Source organism: Leuciscus leuciscus (assembly GCF_965113295.1).
Source record: "Leuciscus leuciscus genome assembly, chromosome: 5".
NCBI classification, from domain to species: Eukaryota; Metazoa; Chordata; class Actinopteri; order Cypriniformes; family Leuciscidae; genus Leuciscus; species Leuciscus leuciscus.
In genome coordinates, this window is record NC_138729.1 from 50,776,952 (window position 1) to 50,789,118 (window position 12,167).

The 12,167-nt window shown below is 36.5% G+C and overlaps 1 protein-coding gene and 2 long non-coding RNA genes across 6 annotated transcripts in view; 2 read left to right on the forward strand and 1 right to left on the reverse strand.

Annotated features, from left to right (window-relative positions):
* Window positions 1–12,167, reverse strand: part of mtmr4 (myotubularin related protein 4) — a 100,306-nt gene that overhangs the window by 56,873 nt on the left and 31,266 nt on the right. The gene's annotated exons all lie outside the window — the stretch shown is intronic.
* The window catches only part of LOC309499849, a 61,874-nt gene that overhangs the window by 36,166 nt on the left and 13,541 nt on the right, over window positions 1–12,167 (forward strand). The window lies entirely within an intron of this gene.
* LOC309499862 overlaps window positions 1–12,167 on the forward strand; it is a 39,441-nt gene that overhangs the window by 25,449 nt on the left and 1,825 nt on the right. The window lies entirely within an intron of this gene.

Sequence of the window (12,167 nt, forward strand, 5' to 3'; positions counted from 1 at the left end):
CAGTCAGTCACACACACCCCGTCTACCACAACCAGATGGACAGAGGACACCTCTGAAAGTGTGTGTGTGTGAAAGAGTCTCTAAATTCTAACCCGACTGGCACAACAGCACCTGAGCCAGCTGTGCCGTGAAAGAAACACACACACACACACACACACACACACACACACACACACACTCTCTCTCAAACTAGAGAGACTGGACAGATTCAATCAGGCTTTTAAACATCACACACACAACAGTTTTAGTAACCAATACTTCAACGTTTAAAGTCGACATGAAACTTAGTCTTTTCGTCCCTATTGTGGCGTATATCAGAGTGAAACGCTTCAGGAACACAAACAAATGTGGGCGGGGCTTGATTGTGTCTGTGAGGAATTGATTGGATGGTTGTGGTTTGCTATTGGCTGATCTCACGTGAGTGACAGGTTGCCCCGCCCACACCATCAGAGAAGAGATGAGATATTTTGATTAAAGATTGAGGCACATGAACTTAAAAACAATGATGTGCACATATAAATAATTTATAATAAATGCTGCAATATAAAAAAAAAAAAAAAAAAAAAAAGTGTCATTATGACTTTTGATCGAATATTTGGATACATCCTTGGATTCACCATAGAATAAATAGAGAATATTTAGACGCAAGTTGATACGCAACATCATAAATGCTGAAATCAACTTCAGTTCATGAGATTTTCAGACTCCAAAACACTGCATTAGATCAGAAATATGGATTTAAAGAAAACACTGTGGCAATACTTTGATATAAACTGCCATTCAAAGGTTTGGGGTCTGCATTTATTTGATCAAAAGTACAGTAAAAAATTTGAAATATTATTACGATTTCAAAAAGCAGTTTTCTATGTGAATATATAGTCAAATGTAATTTATTCCTGTGATCAAAGCTGAATTTTCAGCATCATTACTCCAGTCTTCAGTGTCACATGATCCTTCAGAAATCATTCTAATATGATGATTTGATGCTCGAGAAACATGAGATTGTTATTTTAAATGTTGAAAACAGTTCAATAGAATCTTTTGTAACGTTATAAATGTCTTTACTGTCACTTCTGATCAATTTAATGCATCTTTTAATACGTAAAAAAAAATCTTACTGCATCCAAACTTTTGCACTAAATGGAACAGAAATCAGTGTCATAAAATGCTGCAAATATCAACATCATCATAATATTCAGACAAATCAAGCTAAATCAGCCTTACACCTACAGCAACAACACAAAGTTAAAGGATTGAATGTGTGTCTGTTCCTCCACACCGGTCACATGACTGCATTTATACGCGGTGTGAACTATTGCTCTGAATGATGCCAGTCTGAAGGTGAAGAGGATGTTCCCTATGAACAGAGTGTCTCACACACACACACACACACACACGAGACAGAGGAACTGCACACAAAGATCATGTTTTAACGAAACGTTATTCAACTTCGGCTGCTACAGTTTCAGAATGTTACAAAATAACAACTAGCAGAATCTGACAGCATTTAAAATGTAACATTTATGATTATATATCGTGTTTGTCACGTAAACAAGGCAGAGGTGCTGCTTTTCCTGACATTTAGCTCATAGAAGCTTCATGCTTCACAGCGCTTTGATTTTTGTAATTAACGAATGAGAGTGTATCAAGTTTATTTAAATGCACATTTAGAAACAAACATGAAAAAGGTGTGTGTGTGTGTGTGTGTGTGTGTGCTCGCCTCATCAGTGCTCGCCTCACACAGCTGTATTAACACATGCCACACTCCCAGAATCCCTGTGGGTTTACTGTTACTCCCACAATTCCACGGGGCAGACGGTGGCACGTTGCTATGGCAGCACTGTTTGATAGTTGTGATGAAGACACAGAGATCATGATGTTCACACGACAACTGAACTGCCATCAGTCATCTTACATTATTTCTGTATCTATCTATATTCAAAGTGAAGAAATAATAATACAATTCTTTAGAGCTGTTTCACAAGATAATGACTGAAGAATTTCATATTAAATATTTTATGTATAATTATTAAAATTATAAAACATTGTATAATAAGTCTATCATCTCTAGAAATAGATATCTATCAATTTATCATTCCATCCATGTACTATCGTTCCATCCATCGTTCCATCGTTCCATCCATCCATCCATCGTTCCATCCATCCATCCATCCATCCATCCATCCATCCATTGTTCCATCCATCCATCGTTCCATCCATCCATCCCACCCATCGTTCCATCCATCCATCCATCCATCCATCGTTCCACCCATCGTTCCATCCATCCATCTATCGTTCCACCCATCCATCGTTCCATCCATCCATCCCACCCATCGTTCCACCCATCCATCCATCGTTCCATCCACCCATCCATCCATCGTTCCACCCATCCATCCATCGTTCCATCCACCCATCCATCCATCGTTCCATCCATCCATCCATCTATCGTTCCACCCATCCATCCATCTATCGTTCCACCCATCCATCCATCGTTCCACCCATCGTTCCATCCATCCATCTATCGTTCCACCCATCCATCGTTCCATCCATCCATCCCACCCATCGTTCCACCCATCCATCCATCGTTCCATCCATCCATCCATCTATCGTTCCACCCATCCATCCATCTATCGTTCCACCCATCCATCCATCCATCCATCGTTCCATCCATCCATCCCACCCATCGTTCCACCCATCCATCCATCTATCGTTCCATATATCGTTCAATCTATCCATCCATCCATCCATTTATCGTTCCATCCATCCATCCATCTATCGTTCCATCCATCCATCATTCCATATATCGTTCAATCTATCCATCCATCCATCCATCCATTTATCGTTCCATCCATCCATCCATCTATAGTTCCATCCATCTATCTATAGTTCCATCCATCTATCATTCCATATATCGTTCAATCTATCCATCCATCCATCCATCCATCCATCCATCCATGTGTCTGTCTATCTATCAATTTACAGGCAGTTTACATTTGGACACAATGACTAAAAGAGCGACAGGACTAAATAAAGGGAGAAATGGAAGCAGAACTGCTGGCGACTCAGAAATGGTTCAATATGCAGATTCCATCTGTGCGTTCCTGCAAAAATCAAGACGACACAGAAAATCTTTCTCCAGTGAGACTGGAAACCTGCGTATGAACGAGCATCAGATGCAGACGAGAGATTCTGCTGGAAATGTGATGAAATCTGCTGAAGGACTGAAGATTTAATAAAAAAATGATTAAGTAAATAAACAGGTAGACTTGACCTGCGTCATGTTAAACTCCTACAACAAGAAAACCGCTCCAAATGCTCTTCACTTGCAAGGTATCAAAGTACAGTTTGCACTAGTGTCAAAAGCTAATATAATTAGTGACGGTCCGCTGCTAATTCTGTGCTGTATATCCTCATTAGTGTAAGGTGGCTAAAGAAGAGACAGGGTAAGTGCTTTTAAATAGATTAAGTCAACGGAACGAGTTACATGACGAGCGGACAGTCATAATACAAACTCACACAGAACCCATTTCAGACAAAACATCATACATATTACAGCTGGTGTTACTCAAATGATAATAAAAGCGATTGCATATTAACGTATGATTTTACAGTAAAACTGAAAATACATGTACACTGAAAATAATTGATGTAGGATTTACTTCAGAAACTGCTAGTAAATTTTACAAAGAATTACAAAGGAACTGTAACATTGAATTGCACATAAAATTTTGAATTAAAAATAATGATATGGGGCCCTATCTTGCACCCAGCGCAATTGACTTTGTACACCGGCGCATGTATCATTCCTATTTTGCACCCGACACACAGCGGACTTTTCCCTCCACAGACGCACGTTGGTAAATTAGGGAATGAACTTGCGCTCCCGGGGGCGGTTCAGTGAAAAGAGGAGGCGTGTTCCGGCGCAAACGTTCCCTGGTGCTATTTTGCAGTTTCAGAAAACAATTCCTCCACAGACCAGGAGAAACCTCGTCTAAAGTCAGTGGCGCGTTCATATGCACATGCTTGGCCATAATGTAGCGTGTACACAACGCGCATTCACATTTGCTTCTCTCATCTACACAGACGCAGCAGTTCACATTTTTGCAAATCATACATAATTACAAGGAAAAATATTCTATCCTTGGGAAATAAAAAAATAGGCACAAATCTATTGGGAAATAAAAAAAGGGAAATAAAAAAATAGGCACAAATCTAGCAAATCTATAAATAATGAAGCTACTTCAGACCAACACATTTTAGATTTGCGTTGGGCGCAAGAGTCATTTATCCCGCCGGTATAATAGCAACAACGCCCGAGACCCGCCCACAAAGTTACGTTTGATACTTGCGTTTCAGATCGTTAAAATAGGGCCCATAGTATTTTCTTGTAAAAAGTACTCAATTTTTATTTATATTTCGAAGAATTACTTTACTGTGCAAATTAATATTTAGTTATTTACACCGACATTTCTCTTGCTTCGGTCACCATCATGGATGGTTTGTCCAACCAAGCTCATTGCAATGAATTATGGGAGTATCTTCTCCAGATACTAATACATGCAAAGATGGCAAAATAAGATATCCTAGAAGAAAGCTTATGCGGTCTACCGTTTGGACTATAAGTGCACCTCTAATGTCTTAACATGCTGCCTACGTAGTGCACTAGATATTGCAACAGAGTCTAAGTGTGTTTTTGGCTGGAACGGAGAATAGATGGGAAAAGTTCTGTCAGTTAAGAGAAATGAATGGTTGCGGAGCTCTTGTATTAGCCAAAGAAATCTCTTCACTCTTCAGCCGCCCCCTTTATCCCATGTAAATTATCCAGCACTTTCCCCATTAAGCGGATGAATGGAAAGCCATTGTTTCCGTGTCCCGAGGCGTGGAGCCAGCAGAAACTCTCTGAGGATTGCAGTCGACAGGCAACGAGCCAGAGATCGGCCCTTGAAGGTGAAATCATACTGGAACCAATGTGAGGCTGACAGAGGAAGAGCGTCATTCATTTAGGTTTACATGAACAACTTCTGTTTCAATCGGACTGAATTCATTCCGATTGATGAATCTGAACCTAGTGTACATGAACGCTAAACAAGTGATTGGGTTGATGTGCACTTTTATATGTCACAAGCGTCAAATCAGAATAGATTTTTTGACATGCATATACAGCTTCCTGCTGTTTGTGCATTATAACCATTCTCCTACATTGGTTCTTTATTTGTTTTAAACAGCAAGACTTAAAGGGGTCATCGGATGCAAAATTCACTTTTATATGGTGTTTGCATATAAATGTGTCTTTGCAGTGTGTGGACACAATCACCACACAATGAAAAAATCCATTCACTCCTTTTTTTTTTAAATCCTCAAAGTCTAAACACTCTCAATAATCAAGCCGTTTGGATTTTCTGAGCAATATGATGTCATATTGCTCATGCTCCGCCCATGACCGCTGATGGACTGTCCTGTATTAGCACATTTCCTGTATTAGGATATTGACAAAAAGATTGAATCCACTATTTGGTGATAAGGTAGCATAACAAGAGATTTATAAGCTATTTTTTGCAGGCCGGTCATTTTTGACAGGGAACACCACAAGTGTTTTTAACACAGTAAAGGGTTAAAATGACTCAATGCAGATGCAGATGGAGTTCATGTTGAGCAGGAGATGCTGTGTATTGAGACGCTGAAAACACCGGCGGATAATGAGCTGCTCACGTGTAAATGAACACAGCTTTACTCTAAAACATGCAACATCTATTTATTTAACCCTTTAGAACCGGCTGTGTCGTCGCCGACACATGCCAGCAAGCTGTATTCATTTGACCGTAACTCTTCAACTGTTTGCACTATCAAAACCATTCACATTGCCCCTGACAGTAGACAACATGCGCTTTTCGGCAATATATGGGAAGGAAGGATTTGAACAGAGATATGAAGCGCGAGTGTTTTGGATTGCATAAAATAATAAAAGAAACTAACAAATACATGGCGAAAGAAGTGTTAGACAGCAGAAGAGGGGATTGGGATGATTTTTAATGAAACATGCGAAGCGGATGGCCGTTACTCTTTCACGTATCTAAGCATGTAGTGTGTGCGTGCCTATGAATGCGTGCATTTGTATGTGTGCGTGTTTGAAAAAAAGTGTCCTAAATGAAAACTGTGCAACCCAATGTCACAAAAAAGACTTGTATATATGTATTATAGTTCATTTTTCAACTTTAAAGTGTTAGTTTCTTTCGTTCATGATTTTATTCAGTTTTTTTCTAAATAAAAATCAGTAAATTAATTCTCGTTTTTTTTATTTTTGTCTATTTAAATTCTATTTACAAACTCACCACACACAATAATGGTCAATAACTGTAATTTGTTGAAAGCTAATCTTTTTCTGAAAAAGAGGACACCTTGCACATGAAGATAGCACATGGTTTTAGAATTGTACAGTAAAAAAAAAAAAAAATCTAAATATGTGAAAAACACCTATTTTAGCTTCAGGTTCTAAAGGGTTAATATTAAATGGCAGGTTTTGCAATTTGATAATAGCCATATTGTTATTTCGGATTCATTTCAATTAACCGTGCAGCCGTAACCTAGAGACATGCATTGAAAAGTTGCAATGAAATAAATGCAGCAAATAAATCCCAAGCTATTGCGGTGATGTTTCGGGTGTGGAGGCGCCAGACAAGAGCAATAAATCACAGAACTGAAATGAGAAAAGAGAGAGTGTGTGTGTGTGATAGATTTAAGATCAATCTTTCTGATGGGCTTGAGTTTTAAATCCATCACTCAGTGAATCCCATGAGCAATTCATCACGTTCTCCATCCTCAACGTATATCTTTTCTTTTTTAATAAGACCAGTTCTGCTGCGTTTGCGTTCTGGTAAAAGACGGAGACATCATTGTGGTTTAGTCCAACACCCAAACCTCCTTAAACAGACGCAGGACGGCCTTAACGAAAAGATTTTACTCTCCTAAAGAGCCTCGGCTGCAGACGTGCTATAAAAAGCTCAGAGTGACACAGGGATCTTCAAACGCTGCAGTGAGAACACACAGACTCCTTCTTAAACAAGTTATAGGACAGAAATAGGACCGGGAACGAGGCCAAAACTGATACGAAAACGCAAGCCGAACGTACGAAGTGACGACTAAAGCTGAAAGTAGGAGGAGACGGAGATATTTTTAGCATCTGTCTGGAACATTGAGGCTAGAAACATTCTAACAACGCAAACCAAACGTTCAGACAACGTATTTCAAGAATGCAGTCCCAGTCTATTGTTAACTAAAACTATTAAAAATCATAATTGAAAAAAAGCTGAAGTAAAATAAAATAAAATATTAGATGAAAATTGTGTCAACAAATTAAAAAAATTATTGAAATTGTTGCCTAAAAGTACAAACTGAAATAAAAAATAAATCACTAAATAAATGATAAAAGCCAATTCAAATAAATAATGCTAAAATGACACTGGTCACATTATACATATTTAATTGATTAATTAAATATTTATGATTTATTTGTTTTGTTTTTTATTTACTTAAACATAACAAGCCAAGTGTTTAATTTAACTTAACTTTAATGACCTGCTCAGCCAGATTATCTTCAAACTGTTACAAAAATACATTGTACATATTTAACTTAATTTATTTTTCATGCATTTCATTTATTACTTCATTTGTATTTTTCTTGCATTTATTAATATATCTTGACAGAAGTCAAAGGAAAAGCAAAAACATGTGAAGTGAAGCTTGTGTCGTGAGAAACATGCATAAAGTACATTTCTAGACACAAAAAAGACGGCAAAAACCATCTCACATAACCAACCACATCACCTTTGGGCCGTTTACAGGAAACACAATGTACTTGTAGCTTCAGAGGGGGTCAGGTGACCCTGAGACCAATCAACTCATCACTTCAAGACGAACGCACGAACCCTCAGTGGAAAGGTGTCCGACGTCTCCTGTGGTCTCTGGGAACACGTTGATTGAGGACGCTGAGTTTTTGCTTCGTCACGCTCCTTCTCCCCCATCCCTCGCTTTACCTCAGTTGTTTGTTCTGGAGTAACACTAGACGAAGCACGAGTCAGGGCGACGCTGCACTAATGCATTAACAACAAGCGTCCGAGCGATTCTACATCACAGTCATGGAATATTCATCATATAGTTACTTTTGCTGGAAATGCAAAAAAATTTTATGTTATAACTTTTAAATAACCATGGGAAATAATAAAAAATAATAAAAGTTTAAGTACTAAGTAGTAAAACTAAAATTCAAATATAAATGCGATATTGAAAAATTATAAAAATTACAAAAACACACACACACACAAAAAAATACTAAAACTTAGGCTAATGTATAGATAAATGATAAGATCAATGAAAACTAAAGAATAGTGCTGAAATAAAAATATATATAAGATGATTTTTTTTATTGCATTAAAATTAACATTGAAAAAAATATATAAAAATTACAAAAACACACAAAAAAACTAAAACTTAGATTAATGTATAGATAATAAGATAAATGAAAACTAAAATAGGACTGAAATAAAATAAATAAAATAAATAAAATAAATAAAATAAATAAAATAAATAAAATAAATAAAATAAATAAAATAAATAAAATAAATAAAATAAATAAAATAAATTAAATAAATTAAAATAAAATAAAATAAAATAAAATAAAATAAAATAAAATAAAATAAAATAAAATAAATATATATGATTATTTTTTTTTATTATTATTATTGCATTAACAACTAACTAAATAAGGTAAAAGTGTAATTTCAGCCATTTTCAATCCGCTTTGTTTTGTTACAATGTCGGTAGTAAATGCAGAAGGTTTACTCGTTCTCCGAGAAATGTACAATTATTTGTCAAGTCTTTTGACAGCTCCAGGGTTTTCGTGAAAACGACACATTATACTTCTGCATTTTTGCATCTCTGCCCACGGACAGTCTGATCATCAGAGGGTTATTAACAGAAGAGTTATTGTAAGAATAGGTTTATCACTGGTAATTATATCATACTTTGTCTGGTAGAAATGTAACACTATGACAACAGCTTTCTTACCAGAACGCGATACGTTTTGTTTTGTTTTTCCCTTCCGTCTGGTCTAAAACACTGTGTTCATGGTCATCCAGATTGAAATGTTGACTACAAATATGGAGGTTTTGCAGATTTCACGGCGTTCTGTTTGTATTTATGATTATTTGCAGCCTTTATCCACTGAATCCTTTACTGGAAACTTAAAAAGTAACTCACTCCCACTGAACGTTTACTCTCTGAATTCTTGCATCCAGGAACAATACAAGTCGACAGCATTATGAGTAAAAGTTTGCTGAGAAGTATTTCCTTCTAAAGCAAGGCGGTATTTGACTCTGTTAAGCGAATCAATAGCAGACTGGTGGGCGTGGCCTTGGACGGCAACATGCCCAGTGCATTATGGGTATTGAAGTTTTCTATCTATTTGGCAATAGAGAAGAAAAACGCCTTTTTCTAAAGCAAGACGGTACATTTTTTGAAATCGGTGCGACCTAACAATCATATAGGCAGCCAAGTCTTATTGAAAACATTTTTCCAACGGTGAAAAAGTCAAGGTACTAAAATTACTAAAACTGAAATAAAAATAAAAGGTAAATATGAAAAAAATATATATAATAATAATAAATAAATACAATTTTAATTTTTATAATAATAATAATAATTAAAAAAAGGGCAAAAACACATAACATTACTAAAACATACTAAAAATAAAATGAAGCGAGAAGATAAAAAAAAAAAGCCAATTCAAAATATGAATAACTACAATAGTTTATAGATAATACTAAAATAACAGTATTTTAGGGATAACAGGGATATTATGGAAATAACAGGGATATTATGGGGATATTTTATTTTATTTTATCAATCAATAAATTCCTCTTGAAACAAACTTTGTTGTATTATTTTAATTTAATACTGTGAAGCTGCTTTGATACAATCTGTATTGTGAAAAGCGCTATACAAATAAACTTGACTTGACTAAAATAACACTGGTTTGTGTCACTCACTGGATTATTTTCTGCCATGTCCCGTCATCCGAGCCAGCTTCAGTTCTCTATCGTGTTACAGAACAGAGCATGAATGAAATTACTGAAAGAGGTTTTTGGAACGGGACAGCTATTGGTTTAATTCATTAAAAACAATCATCATCTATTGTAATCCTGTGGGAAGTGCATGAGTTAGATTGACTTTTAGAGATTATTACAGGACAGCTATTGAGATTAAAACTCATTCAAACACTTCCAGACAAGCATTCATCCATGAATGAGTCTCGCTTCCATGGATACTTCAGGAATTCCAACTCCGGTTTACTTTTCCCACATATCCATGCACAAAGGGCTTCGTTTTCTCCACGAAGCGCCTGGTCTCGGTTAACAAATGATCAAGCAATAAGCCACTCGTATACTGAGAGCATGTGCTGTGGATGGAGGTCACATTTATTTGATCAATTCATTCATTTTAATTGAATTTTCTTCCAACGGGATGCCGGAAGTACCATATAGATCCATAATGTATGTGACAGGCATATCTTACATAATATAAATTAGAAGCGTTTTGAGACAATAGCCACAATTCATATTGACGTCGAGCAATTAAAACAAACAGGTTTGCAATTACTAAGAACGTCTGCAAAACACAAGATTACCCAACAACTTCAGGGAAAACTAGTTGTGCTTGAATAGACGCACGCATCTCTAACTTCTATTAAAACTAGTGACGCACAAGCTGAACTTTTAAACAAAACAGCAATTTAAAAGTATTAATTTAGCCAAAAACAAAAGCTGAAAATTAAGTTGAATTAATCTAAATTGCACAAATGACAGTTTAAATATAAACTTTTTAATGATAAAATTATGTTTAATTGCTAAAACATAAACATTTAAACGCTGGCTTTTAAACTTGTTTTCATGACAGATTTATTCAAACATGCATTAAAAAATTAAGTAAAAATATAATGTTTACAAGCTGTTTTATTAAAGTCCCCCTGTATTATATTTTATCCCTTAAAACTCATCTTTGATCACCAAAAACAAAAACAAATTCCTCATGCCTTAAAATATCTTGACTGTAACTCGACACCCTTGCCTCATTTAGTATGCGTGGTTCTATGAATATGCAAATGAGCCCCGCCTCCACTCACTCACTCAGCTCAGAGATCCACTGGTTGACGATCACACGTTGATCTGATTGGTTACAAGGTAGTTTGTGACGTCAGAAACACCAGCGATTTCAAAGCGTGTGTTTGAGACTGTCTTTGGTTCACTGCAGTTTTAAGGAGAAAATACTCAGCAATGCTGTCGACTTATGAATCTACACATGGTTTGTGTATTAAAGCGTATTAAACACACCACATAGACACATAAACAACATTAAAAGCTGGATTCTCACAGGGGACTTAGTGGTTGATCTCAAAAGTATCAACACAAATGATGTTCAGTGCAGTTTTGCTCGCGCATCAACAGAAAACATCACAGACTAGAAGATCTCGTTCCATCATGAATGAAGACTGATCGCTGATCGCTAAACCCGTCGTAAACCCGCTAAACGCCACAGTTTCGCCCGAAACAGGAACATTTATTTTTGGATTGCTCAAACTTCAGTGCATCACTAATTACAATCTGGGTAACAATCAAACCTCAGAGAGGAGAGAAGAAAAGACGAAGAGGAGGAACAGAGATGAAGAACAAACGCTTCTGAGTTCAGTCTCTCCCGCTGCTAATGAATCTTTCAGGAGCCGGAATATTTGAAAAGATCAGAGCGTCACCAGGAGCGAAACGTGCGTGTAACACAGCGATACACAGAGATATCTGGGGCAGGACAGCACACACACACACACACACACACACACACACACTCATTGTGTTTCACCTTAATCTAATATGTAACCCTGGACCACAAAACCAGTCACGAGTCGCACGGGTATATCTGTGGCAATAGCCAACAATACATTGTATGGGTCAAAATTATCCATTTTTCTTTTATGCCAAAAATCATTAGGATATTAAGTAAAGATCATGTTCCATGAAGATATTTTGTAAATTTCTTACCGTAAATATATCAAACATGTATTTGTGTGAGTGAATGCAGCACAATCGTGAACATAAATGAACAACTTTAAAGGAGATTTTCTCAAT